This window comes from Melopsittacus undulatus, chromosome 8, assembly GCF_012275295.1.
Source record: "Melopsittacus undulatus isolate bMelUnd1 chromosome 8, bMelUnd1.mat.Z, whole genome shotgun sequence".
Lineage (NCBI taxonomy): Eukaryota > Metazoa > Chordata > Aves > Psittaciformes > Psittaculidae > Melopsittacus > Melopsittacus undulatus.
Window position 1 is genome coordinate 2,959,624 of NC_047534.1, and position 13,038 is coordinate 2,972,661.

General features: G+C 55.6%; 1 protein-coding gene across 1 annotated transcript in view; it reads right to left on the minus strand.

The window, feature by feature from the left end:
* RAI1 (retinoic acid induced 1) overlaps positions 1–6,753 on the minus strand; it is a 69,199-nt gene extending 62,446 nt beyond the window's left edge. Inside the window, 1 exon segment of the mRNA XM_034065692.1 lies at positions 6,691–6,753. The gene's annotated coding sequence lies outside the window, so the exon portion shown is untranslated.
* Positions 6,754–13,038: the final 6,285 nt, after the last annotated feature.

A 13,038-nucleotide genomic window follows, 5' to 3' on the forward strand; every position in this document is an offset into this window, starting at 1 on the left:
GCACCAAGCACGGGGGCCAAACCCTCACCAGGCTTCCTTTACTGCCAACAGGGCTCATCTGGGAGGAAGGAGCTGAAGAGAGAAGGCAGGGAGAGTTTGGAAGGCAGGAATAAGTAGAGGAGAGAGGATGCTGGAGGACCATGGGGACCAGAGCAGCGCATGGAGGAGGTGGGAGAAGGCACCAGCAAAGGGAAGCTGGGCAGGTGATGCTGAGGATGCAGCATGATGGTGATGCTGCTGAGAAGGGAACAAGTGTTCCTGAGCAGCACTGATGGAAGGGTCCAGGCATGCCACTTCAATAACACCTTCTTCCTCTCTGACACACAGGCAGGGAGATGCTGGGCCTCTTCCTGCCCAAACACAGTGTGCAAGCAATGGTAGAGATGAAGCTTTTTTACATCCCAGCCTGGTCATCTGACAGTTCTGAGGGTAACAAAAGGGTACAGCCCGATCACAAGACAGGCTGACAATGCATCTTCCCCTTCTGGGAAGGAAAGTCAAGCATCAGAGTTGTGGAAGGAGCCACTTCGTATCTTCCTCTGCCTGCAGTTTGACGCGTGGAGAGATGGGTGCCCTCATCTTCCTTTGAGATGAAAGAGGAAAGGCAAATGCAGAACATGCTGCCTTTTAGGTGCAACAATTGTTCCAACGTCTCAGGTCAAACATTCCCCAAAGCTTCTGTAGTGCTACTGTAAGAAAGCAGAGCCCAGATCTCTTGAATTCACTTGAATTCAGGATGTTCCTTTCAATTCCTAGCAGCATTTCAACAAGCCTGGCTGAGTATGCACAGGCAAGCCTGGCTGCGAGACACCTGGACTGAGGCATCAAGAGAAGCACTCAGGAACTGAGAGGCATCATTTGTTATTAACTCACCCAGCATCTGTGATTTCTTACATGTTATTTGGCTGCAGAGTGAAACAGCTCCTGAAAAACACAGGGAAAAGTGAACCATCCACCAGTGGGGGATCAGCTTTCCAGTGGATTCCAGTAGGGAACCAGCAACTGGATCAACAGCAACTAAGACTGCCCTGGTAGCTTCAGGGTTTTCTTCTGGTGCCCCTTTAGATTCCCACTGTGGGAACAAGCCCCTGCAGAGATCATCCTGCTCCTGCCTCCTGCTTTTCCAGGTTCATGGGTATGGTATTGGGCTGGTTTCAGATATCCCTGTGGAGCAGAGTCCCTTTGGAAGGCTGTTCCAGGCAGGAAACTGCTGCTGCTCCTGGACAGGGAATTGCATGGGAAAACTCTTTCTCTTTCCTTTAGAAAAGCCTCCAAGTGAGGAGTTTCTGCTGGAGAGATGGAGAAGTGCCGAGCTCCCACAGGCTCTGCTCCTGCCTGCCCAACAGATTCCCACCAGCACAGTTATTCCCATAATGACTTTTTAGGGATAGCGATTTGCTGGGATAACCCTAACCCTAACACACCCCCCCCCCCCCCCCCCCGGTTCTCTTACAGCACTTGCATGTTATCTCACTGACCGCAGGGGAAACCAAGGCACAGAACTGACTCTTGAGATGGCTCCAGCAGTATCTCCAATTGCATTTGGCTTCCCCAATGATGCTTCCCAAGCGTTGCAATATCATCCTATCACCTACAACCCAGCTGAGCTTCTGCAGGGTACCCAGTGAGGGATGTCCTGCATCCCCTCTGTCCCCAGCTCAGCCACCGGCCTTGATCCCTCTCTCTTGTCTCTGGTACCCATCAGCCAGGCTCAGCCCCACTGATGCTCAGGGTACCACCTCTCCCCACACCATCCCCAGGAGAGCATCCCAGCAGGGCTCAAGCATCTCCATCACGTCTGGTGACAGCAGGGCGGACAATGACATTTGCTGCAGGAGCCTGACATTGAACCCAGCCAGTCAGAACGGCGGCTGTTTTGCTGGCAAGGGTAGCGGCTGCGCTCCGACACCATCAGCAAGGGGACAGGAGAGGGGAGGGGAAAGGGAAAAAGCCGAAGCAGCAGCCAGACAGCTGCCTCTTCCTCCTCCTCCTTTTGTGCAGAAACGTGGTTTTGTTTGTCAGTCAAGCAGATTGTTTTCTCCTTCTTTGCAGGCCAATTGTTTCTGCTCCTGCAAGATAAGGGATTGGAAAGGGCTGTGTTTTTATGGCACGGAATCTAGGCCCTCTGAATCAGAGGGGAGACATCAAGTGGGAGCAGGATTCATGTTCAAACCTCTCCTCTCTCCAGTTCCACTCTCCAATCCTATTTCCACCCCCATTTTCCTTTTTCTCCTTCCTTCTCCCGCCTGGAGCTGCCTCTCAGCTCTCTCACTATTTAATCTCCATCTCTCTGGTGGACTCAGGGGGTTTATACAGCATCGTCCTCCCTGCACCATCTGCTGAAACGAATCTGTCTTTCCCCCTGCTCTATCTGGAGGCTCCCCCTGTTATCCTATCCCCCAAAAAGAGGGGAACAGAACTGGTGCCACCACACGGGTACATCCAGATGAACAAAACCCAGGAGGGGGGATTATATCCTATGAAGGTTTTGCCCAGAAAGCATCTTGGGAGAGCTGGAGCTCAGTGCCAGATAAGACAGCAAGTTCTTCTCCTTGCTTCTAGAGTGGGTTCAATGAGCTTGTGCCCAGCTTTCTTCCTTTTTCCTCTTGGACTCCCCCAAATCCACAATCCAGATGTGATGAATGGTGATAGAAGCGCTGAAGTGATGATCATTGAACGATCATAGCATCATATTCACACCATTGGAGCAGGTCTTCAAGCCAACTGACCTGGAAGAGGTCCTCACTCCAGTGACCATCAGGGCAACTGCAGAGCCCTTATCCCCATCATTCCTCCTTTGCTCCTGGGTCTTGATCGCATCATGCTCTGCTGTTCAGCGCCGAGGACCAGAGGGAGGATTTGCCTTCCTCCTCAAGGGATGAGAGCCTTGGGAGGGGGGCAGCGTGGTTCATATCCAGCTCATAAGCCTCTCAGAGCTCAGGCTCGAGGACTGAGATTCACTCAATTAATTTTGCTTTGGCAAAAAGTCCATTTTTATTGCTATTTCATGCCTTCAGTATAGATTTTCCCTGCTCGTCTCAAAGGGATAATAAAACCCGACTCGTTCTTTTTATAAAAGTCTCACACTCCCTCTCTCAGCAGGCTCTGTGTTCCCCTGCTAGAGATGTAAATTTAAAGGGGAAATGCTGTCATTTAAAACAAAACAAACCCAAAAAAAGCAACTCAGAAAGCCCAGCTTTGAGCATCTTCCAGCTCGCAAAACTAGGCCACGCAACACAAGCAGAAACCAAGCGGACGCCTCCCCGCAGCGATGCTCACCCTCCTGCTGGGGACCAGGGGTGACCACCAGCCCTGGGAAGCTCCTCTCTGTCTTGCATGGATGGTGCTGGCCCTGGGCTTGCTGGGATGGGGAGGTTTTACTGCCTGGGGGATGCTGTAAAGGCTCTAAGCACTTGGCTGTGACACCAGCACCCCAGCATCTCCTTTCTCCTCCTCCTTCTCTCCTTTTCCTCCTCCTCTACTTCTCCTCTTCCTCCTCCTCCGTACCAGATCCGGGGTGGAAGCCATCCCCAAGCAGCTCCGGAGGGAAATCCCAAATCCACACGATGCCAAGCAGGTGGATTTGAGCATGTTTGCAAGCAGGCAATGGGGCAAGATGATGGCAGGATGATGTATGGGTCTGCCCGCTCCACCCCAGCTTGGATGCATCCTGCCTGGTCTTCAGAAGGGATGTAGCCTCAGAGCATCCCTCTGAGAGGTGAAAAAGGGAAAGGGAAATGGCCCTTCCTCTGCCTCATGCCCAGCTGCAGGGAACAGGAGGCAAAGCGGAAGCATCCCTGGAAGTCTGTCATTAGTGAGTGGCAGCAATCGCCTGGGGATAGGGTGGTTGTTACCAGCACCACTGTTATTAAGAGCAGGTTACATCCAGGTATCCGCCTGGCCCTGCAGATCCAGACCCTTAGGATGGATCCAAGACAGTTTCCTCCAGCCTGGAAGCGTGTCTGACTCAGTGACGTGCATACATCCACCGTCACCAGGACTCTCCCTGCCTCGACACAAACCAGGAGCAAATCCAAAGCAAGGCAAGAGGAGACGTGCACGTGCCTGTGCGGTGCCAGCCCCGGTGCTCATCCCTGTGCCATGGGACCAGGCCGATGGGGGACAGCCAAACCCTTTGTGTACAAATGCTTCTCCTTCTCCCCATCCTTTCCCTTTTGATGCACAAGTCAGAACTCAAAGCCCTGCCTGTATCTGGTGGGGTAGCAGTGCCCATGGCAAGAGGAAACCCACAGCTTGCTCTGTTCCTGCAGGTGTGCCTTTAACTGACAGCAGGTTTAGGGCAACTCACGCTGGGATGGGCAGGAAAGATGAGGGTGAGGAACCCCCATGGGTGCCACCAGACCCTTGGTTAACTGATAGCCCATCACCTCCAGGCTCAGCTTGGGGTGGCCCCATCAGTTACACCAAAGTTGTGCCATTTCCTCTGGTGATGGCAGAACAAACCCTCCTTCCCCACCACGAGCCTGAGGGATGCCTCACAACGCAGTTCTGCATCTCCCCCTCCCATTCTGGGAGGCATCCATTGGGGTTCCTATAGAGCCAGACTCACCCCTCCAGGCTGGAAAACCCTTTAGGAAGCTGTGCCAACCTCTGCAGCTCAGGCAGAGGCGAGAGATGATTAAGACTGGCTGAAACCTCGTGGGACTGTGACACACGAGAGGCCCTCTGCAAGCCAGAATAAAACCTTGGGCTGCTCTTTGCAACCTGCACCTCCCCTCACCTTAGCAGGGGGCCGAAGGGAGAGCAGGGACCGAGGGAGGCCAGGAACCAGGTCACTGCCGCTGGTTTCCAGGCAGCAAACGTTGGGAAGAGCAGAGGATCATTTAGCAGAGCGACAGGGAAGGTTCAGAGCAGAGCCTTCAAATTACACGCTACAGAGCACTTTTCCTGCCTAAAAGGTCTCTGAAATGACTGTGGCGGCTCTGAAACGAAGCACTCTGTATGCAATTGTTCCCTGGGGCTTGCAGAGGAGACAGAGCCGGCCGAGGAGAGGTGGGTCTGCGGTGCCCAGCATGAGGATATGCACTCCTGGATGCTCCCCAGCACCAAATGTGCCCCTTCCCTACATCCCCCCCCGGTACTTTCACCCAAGCACAGCGTTTATTTGTGCTTTTCGTGTGTGTTTCTCACTTCCTGCCTCGAACACACAGCTCCCAAGCTGCGGAGCTGCTGCTCAGCATGCGGGTGTCCCCAGCACAGCCCACACTGAACCATCCCCATGCCTCCATCCCACCGGCAACGGGGAGGGAGGAGCACTGGGGGGGAACACATCATTGGCTTCTTCCCATCTTTCTCTCCTCCATCCCCCACCAGCTCGAGGTCCATTTCCATCAGCTGGTGACAGCCACCAGGAGATGTGCTCCCATCACCGGCTGCGCACCCGATCACACCATACACAGCCACCCCTGTGGGTGCCCCCCACCTTCTCCCAGTGACGGCACCCACATCCATAGAGCCATCACGGCGCTGCTCACCCATATGGCCACCACAAGCTGCCACCCTAGGGAACACACATGCTGCAGAGGGGCCCTTAAGGATGCCCACACGCTGGGGCTGAGCCCCCCCAAGGTGCCGGCACCACCAGGGATGCCTTCCCTGTCCTTTCCCATACAAAACCCATACCCATTGGGGTTGTTCCTCCAAACCATCACTTTGGGAGGTCACCTGAGGGCAGCCAGCCCTGGCACTGCTCTACTCACAGCCAAGGGGCCGGCAAGCAGGAACCGGTGCCCACAGGAGCTTCAGTCACATCTAAGGGATGGCATCGAGCTCCATAAGAGAGAATGGGGATCAAACCCCAACATCTCCCCGCTCTGACGCCAACAAAACCCTCTGGGGCTGCCAACCCCTGGGCTGGGGGATGCAGCATCCATTGGGATGTTGGGATTCCCATAGTGCTGCGGCTGCTGTTGTTTCCAGGGGGGGTGGGAATGGGGGACACACACACATTGGAATTCTGCTGGAATTCAGCAGCTGCAGCACAGCCTCGGGAGGCTCCTGCCTCCCAAGCCCGGCTTATCCATGCCGGGGGGGGGGGGGGTTAGATCCAACGAGTCCCCCCTTTTCCATCCCCACACATGGGGTGCGCGCACCGGGGGCCCCCCGTTGTCCCCGTGACGTCACCGGGATGGGGTGGTCGAGTCGGGGGGGGGGCACGGACACACACACGGCACCGAAGGCGGAGGGGGGGGGACGGGAACGGGGACCGGCTCTGGTTGTAAATGGGAGTGCGGGCGGCGCTGGGCAGCGGGAGAGAAGGGAAGGGAAGGGAAGGGAAGGAAAAGGAAGAGAAAGGAAGGGAAGGGAAGGGAAGGGAAGGGAAGGGAAGGGAAGGGAAGGGAAGGGAAGGGAAGGGAAGGGAAGGGAAGGGAAGGAAGATGCCGGCAGCGCTGCGGGGCCGCCCCGGCCGCTCCACAGCGGCAGCACGAACGCAACGGGCTCGGTGGGAGCTGCGGCCGCCGCCGTTGCGACGCGAAACGGGCGCTGAGATAACGGAGGCTGAACCCCCCCAACCCCCCCCCCACACACATACAAACGGGGCACCGAGCGCTCCCCCCCGGTCCCCACCACCGCACAGCCCCTGTCACAGACCCCGCCCCCCCCCCCCCCCCCAACCGGGGCCCACCTCATCCGCGGCCCAGCCCGGAGCCGTTACCGGCGCTGTCCTACCTGTGGGCCGGGCCCGGTCTCAGCGGCGGCGCTGGGGGGGGGCGGCCCCGGCGGCCATCCCCGGGCGGCCCCGCCGCTCTCGGCCGCGCCGTGCAGCCGCCTCGGCGGTGTCAGCGGGCGGGAGCCCCGCGCGGCGCCGGGAGGGAGGGGAGGAAAGTCGGGGGCATGACCGAGCGCCGTCGGAAGTGCACGCGCGCCCGGGGGGCCCTGCCCGCGACGGCGGCGACACCTGCCGGCCGAGGGGGGAACTGCAGGCGGAGCCGAGCGGTGACGGAGGCGGACGGAGATTGCCGAGCGGTGGGTACGGAGCGATGGGCAGCGGGGTCAGGGCCCAGGCTCCATGGGGGGTGTGCTGGGGAACGGGAATGGGTCAAGGGAAGATTGGATTGGGAGAGGGGTTGGAGGCAGCCTGGGGCAGGGTGGGAGAGCATGAGGGTCTGTGCTTGGATCTGGGTCTGGGTTTAGACCAGGATTTGGATCCATGCTGGATTAGGGTTGGAGCACATGTGGGTCTGTGCTTGCATATGGGACCGGGTTTAGACCAGGATTTGGATCCATGCTGGATCAGAGTTGGAGCCCATGTGGGTCTGTGGTTGGATATGGGTCTGGGTTTAGACTAGGATTTGGACCCACTTTGGATCAGGGCTGGACCCCATGTGCATCTGCACTTGGATCTGGGTCCAGGTTAAGAGCAGGATTTTGATCCACATTGGATCAGGGTTGGAGCCCATGTGGGTCTGTGCTTGGATCTGGGTCTGGGTTTAGACCAGGATTTGGATGGGGATTGGGACCCACATCTGGATTTGCATTTGGAGCTGGATTCAGATCCTCATCTGGATCTGTGTTTCCATCTCCATCTGGAACATGCATCCTTCACAAAGGATGGAGGTGGCACATCCGAACCCACAGCAGCCCCACTGGTGTACAGAGCACCCCATCCCAAGGGTGCTCCCTGCTCCCCCTGCCCCGGCAGCATGGGGAGCACTGGAATCTGCAGCAGCCACGGCCGGAGCTCCGGATCCGAACCATGGGAGGGACAAAATGGCAGCGATCCTGCTGGTTCCTTGGCTGTTGCTCAGCTCTGGGGCTGAGCGAGCTCCAAGGAGGAGCTGAGGTCAGGGAGGGGGATGAGTGCAGGAAACACATTAAGCGAGGAAAATTGGCTGCAGCCGACGCTGCCTGATGCTTGCCTGGGTTTTTCCTCTCCATCAGGTACCTGGTAGGAGCCCTCGTTGTGGCTGGTTAACCACTTGCATCTCAGATGTGCCACCAGCACCAAGAGGAGTGGTACCCAGGACCCCTCCTTCCTTGTGTCCCCAGTGTTAACACCACAGCGCTGCGTGCAAGTCAGGGAGCTGGAACCAGATGAGCTTTACGGTCCCTTCCAACCCAAACCATTCCATGATTCAGGGCTCTCCCAGCCCTGCCTGCTAATCCATAATCCTGTTTTCCGATGGAAAGAAAAGCCTCTCTCTGCTTCCCAAACGCGAGAGCCAAAGCGAACCCGTGCGGAAGTGCCCTGTTTGCAGAACACCCCGTGAAACACACAAAGGAAACGGAACGAAAACAGCGTTTTGCACGTTTTTCACCCTCATTTTAGCTGGGGCTTGGAAAGCTTTTCCAGCAGGATGTGTGCAGTGGGAGGGGAATGAGCGGAGCTGCTGGTGTCCCTTTGGAGCGGGGCCACCTGCCTGCGAGGGACGGCAAAACCCCTGCGCATCCCTGCTTTGTCAGGTCCTTGGGGGGTGTCCCCTATGGGGGCAGGCCATGCGGGAATGGGGGATGATGACAGCAGGAAATACCTGCTGCTCCAGCGCTTCCCGGCCAAGGAAAACAGGAATGTGTTCGGAGGGCGGCAGGAGGAGCCTCCGAGGGACACATGGGCCATTGTTCCTTGTGTGTGTGGGGTGGGAAGGTTGGATGGGCCCGTTGTGTGGCACCGATCCTGCTAGCAGGATGCAGGAGCGGATCGGGATGGGAATGCACTGATTCCATGGCAGTGGGATAACCCGTGTTGCTCCTCACAGCTGGAGCATGGCATGTACCCAAGGACTTTTAGCCTGTGCAGAGCTCTTAATGCTGTTGTGGCACTGTGGAAGCTGTCTGTCCATCCACCCCCCTTCTCCCCCCTGCCTTCCAGTAACCTGGAAAGGCATTTAATGCGGTCTGGTTTTGATCCATTCCTTTAAGCGCTTCCTTGTGTTTTCCTTTCCTTCCTTGGTTTTACCACCAACGCTCCCTCATTCCGCTCCAAAGGAAGGAAAAGACATTCAGGATATGCCCAGCCTTGCAAATCCCTGATTACCTTCCACTCCTCCTAGCAAACACGCTTCCCTCCGAGCAGCGATGCTGTCAGCAGGGATGGGTTGCAGGCTTTTCCCAAAGCAGAGGGGATTTGGGGGAGAGGAGGAGAGAAGGGAACGTGCTGCTCTCATCCCGGCCTCCGCGCTTTGCCCTTTCTCAGGAACCGGCCAGATTGTTTCCATTAGGAGAAGCTGAGGATCCAAGTGTTTGTCAATGGCCAGGAGAGGATTTGCTGATCGTAGCTGCCGTTCCCTAGGATAATGTCGAGCGAGGTGCTCGCCATCCTTTTATGGTAAAATTAGGGATCAACATTCCCTGGCTTCGCGTCGGGAGTTGATTGATACGTGGCATTAATGCACACATGGATCATTCTGTATGTCGAGATTGCTGAACAAGGAATAATTGTGATTTCAGGTCAAAGAGAAGGGCATTGTGTGGAGATGAAACACACCGGGGGGTGATTCATGTCACAGGCAGCACGGTCCTCTTCACTGGGGACAGTGGTGGCAGCCCTGCATTAGCCATTCCTGCCCTGCTTTGGGATGCAGGATGCCAGGACACGGTTCCAACTTCCTGAGCTTTGGAGTTTCCTAGTATAAAACAAGAAGAAAACTCTGGTTTGGTCTATTTATTTATTTCCCTGCATGCAGAATGCTGTGCCATTAACTACACAGAGCAGTGCAGCTTGATGGTTATGGGAAAGAGAGGGCAGAGTGTCACCAAGCTGGTGATGCTGTTCCAGCCTACCTCTGAACCAGAGCATCCAGCTGCATCTCAGCTCTCCCGGTTGCTCAGCACTGGTCCCTCCTCTTGTACCAGCTCCCATGGTACATCCCAGGGTCACACTGGGAAGGGCTCCTCCAGGTTTCCTGACCTCTTTGGGTTGCTGTGTGCTGAATGCTTCCATCCGGAGCACTTGTGCTGTTTCAGCAGGGACAGGCAGCAGGACAGGATGCCATTCATAGGGCAAAGGGATCTCTAATGAGAGGGAACCGTGATGACATTAATCAGGAAGCTGGTGGGACCCTCAGGTGCAGATAACTCAGCAAAAGCACCGGGATATTTACATGGAAGAGATGGGAAATGATGAGAGATATAAAGTGAACCCCATAGCATCACTTCATGATGATGCTGCTGTTGCAGGGGCACCACAGCTGACAGGACAGGGGCTGCAGGACAAACCCCCTTCCTTGCCACCAAAGCAGGAGGTGGGAGGGGAAAAGGAAGGGGAAGGAGGAAGGAACAGAGCTGAGAAGCAAAATAAGCTGAGCTACAGTCACTTGTGCTTGAGGCCATCCCTACTGTGTGGTGAGTGGCTTTTTCCAGGCCTGGCAGGAGAAGCCTGGAGGGATGGGAAGGGAAAGAGGGGAGAGGGAAGGAAGGAGATGCTCCAAACCAACGTGTATTCCAGCCTCAATAGGTTTCAGAGGCTGCAATGTGTTATGGGGATGAAAGCTGCCCTGGGGCCCCTCCCAGCAAGCAGCAGCGCTATGAGTAAGCTGCAGGCGCTGTGTTTGTCTGGCTGTCGACTTCCTTGTTACACTGAAAACGGTGTTAAATATACAGCTATATAATAGGAACAAGGCAAAACCCTACAACAACCACAGAATATAGCACCAGCCGCCCTCCACCCCCCGTCTCCATCACCCAACAACAACCAAGAAAGGCAAGATCTTTCACAAGCCCGGAAGATGTCACCATAGAAACAGGAATCAGCCCCACTCCAAGGATCCTGCCGCCTGGGAAGGTGATAAAATGTTTTCTATCGATCGCTGTCGGGAAAGTCACTGCTGATAAGGCATCCGAGGAGAAATGGAGCAGGATGTAGGGATGCGGGAGCTCCTCAGATGAGCTGCCAGATGGTCCCTCGGCTGAGGGACCATGCACTGGGGATGGATGCTCTGCCCCAGGCTGGTGCCAGTGTAGGTGTGCAGAACAGGAGGGGTGTTTAGTGCCTTTGGTGTGGGGATGTCTGCACCTCCTGGTTGTTATAAGCATCAAGTGGAAAGCCTGCTGTCTGCTCTCACAGCTTTCCTGTTCCTATTGAAAACACACCGTGATGGAGGCAGCTGAACTTCCCCTTGGCTTCTGGAGCAGCATCACCAGGGCTTGGCATCCTTTTGCCTCCCCTTTGGAGCAATGGTGCCCACCAGGCTTGTACCCTCACAAGCATCATGACCTCCGGTCCCGATTTGCATGCTCTGCAGCTTGGAGCATTCCTGTGGCTGCGGTGGGATGTTCCCAGCAGCTCTTCCCAGGGCATTGCAATGCTCTTCTGGCTCGCACGCACTTAGAAGAGATGGAAAATCCCATTATCTGCTCATTCTTCTCGCAGTGTGAAGCCTCAGAGCATTCAGCAGCATCCCAGTGTGGTCCTGCTGCCTGCAGCCCCACGCTGCCTCTGCTCCCACTCGGATCTCCAGGTCACTATGGATGGACATCACCTTCACATCCCTTAATCCATGCCAGAGCACAGGGATACAGCTGTCCCACAGTACCATCTGCAGCAGTGCAGTGCAAGGGGTGGGTGTGCAGGGAAGCAGGGTATGGGTTGATCCCCACTTCCATTGTGGGGCACTGCAGCCAGCAAAGCCTCACATCATTAGGGCTGGGAAAGGTGGTAACCCATCCCGCACACTCCATCCCTGCGGCATTCCCACTGCCAGTAATTGGCAGCAATAAAAGAGGCAGTTAATCCAGGCCAGCATGGGATGCAAGGCACATTGATGCCTGCGGTGAAAGGCACCCTGGCAAAGAGGAGCTGGGGAAGAAGATGCTCCTGGGCACTATTTGCAGCCCTGGAGAGCTTGGTTGGGTGCCATGGGGAGCATTTGCTGGGGATTTTGTTAATGATGCAGGAGCTGCCTTCCCAGCTTGGCCTTGTGCTAAAGGCCTGGCTCCAGCAAGCTCAGCCTGGTTGGCTTGAACCTGGACCAGCTGCTTTCCACTGGCTGCTTGGGTTTGTGTCTTGTTGCTGGGTGGCTCCATGAACAAAAGGGCTCTGAGAGCCTGATTTCACCTTGGGATGATGAAGGAAGGGTTAAACAGGGTCCTGTTACTGGGTTATTTTAGGATGGTAGCACGGAAGGGACCGAAATGGGATTTCTCAGCACATGGGAAGAGGGAGTTTAATCAATACTGACAAGAGCCATTCACCAAAACAGGCTCAGTCACTAATGAAAGCCAGACCTGGGGACTCCCTAGGGAAGGACGGCTTTGGGAAACAGGGAAGGAAGCACTGGGAAAGCCGTGGTTGCCTCTCCATGCTCTGGTTCTTATGAAACCAGGCTGCATTTGGGGTTGATTTTCCCAGCATGGAAAGGCTTTGGCTTGTTTGCCTTTAGGTGCAGGATGCACAGGACTGGCCCCCATGGCAACAAAGCAATGGCTGCATCCCTTCCCATGGGTCCATGTCACCCTAACAGGCACTGGCATCCCAGTGTCAGGCAGAGGATGGGATGTGGGCAATGACAGCAAAGCCAGATGTGCCCCCAGATGTGTGTGAGGATGGAGGCACAGGGCTTTGCCCTCCGGCTTGACCACAGCTGAGCACAGTGACATCTCCTTCTGTAAGTGGAAATGCTGGAGACATTTCCATCCAAACCATGTACTCTATTGGGTTTTCCCACTCTTATTTAACCAAAAACACCCACCAAGGCGATGGGAGAAGAACGATTTGGGTCAGGTTTGTGTTTTTCCATCTATCCTTGCAATTAAAAAGGGAAAATAGCCAAGACACCCCCAAGACCAGCCCCTTCCCACAACACAGCACATGGGCAAGAAACCTGATTTCTGCAGTTGGCAGCTGGCATTTCCCTGTTGCTGCTGGTCCTATGCCCTGGAGCAGAGCTGAGCTTGATGTGACACAGTGCTGGGGCTGCCCAAAGATGCCCAAAGATGCTCAAAGATGCACAAAGATGCCCAAAGATGCATAAATATGCACAAAGATGCACAAAGATGCCCAAAGACGCTAAAAGATGCACAAAGATGCATAAAGATGCTCAAAGATGCACAAAGATGCCCAAAGATGCACAAAGATGCTCA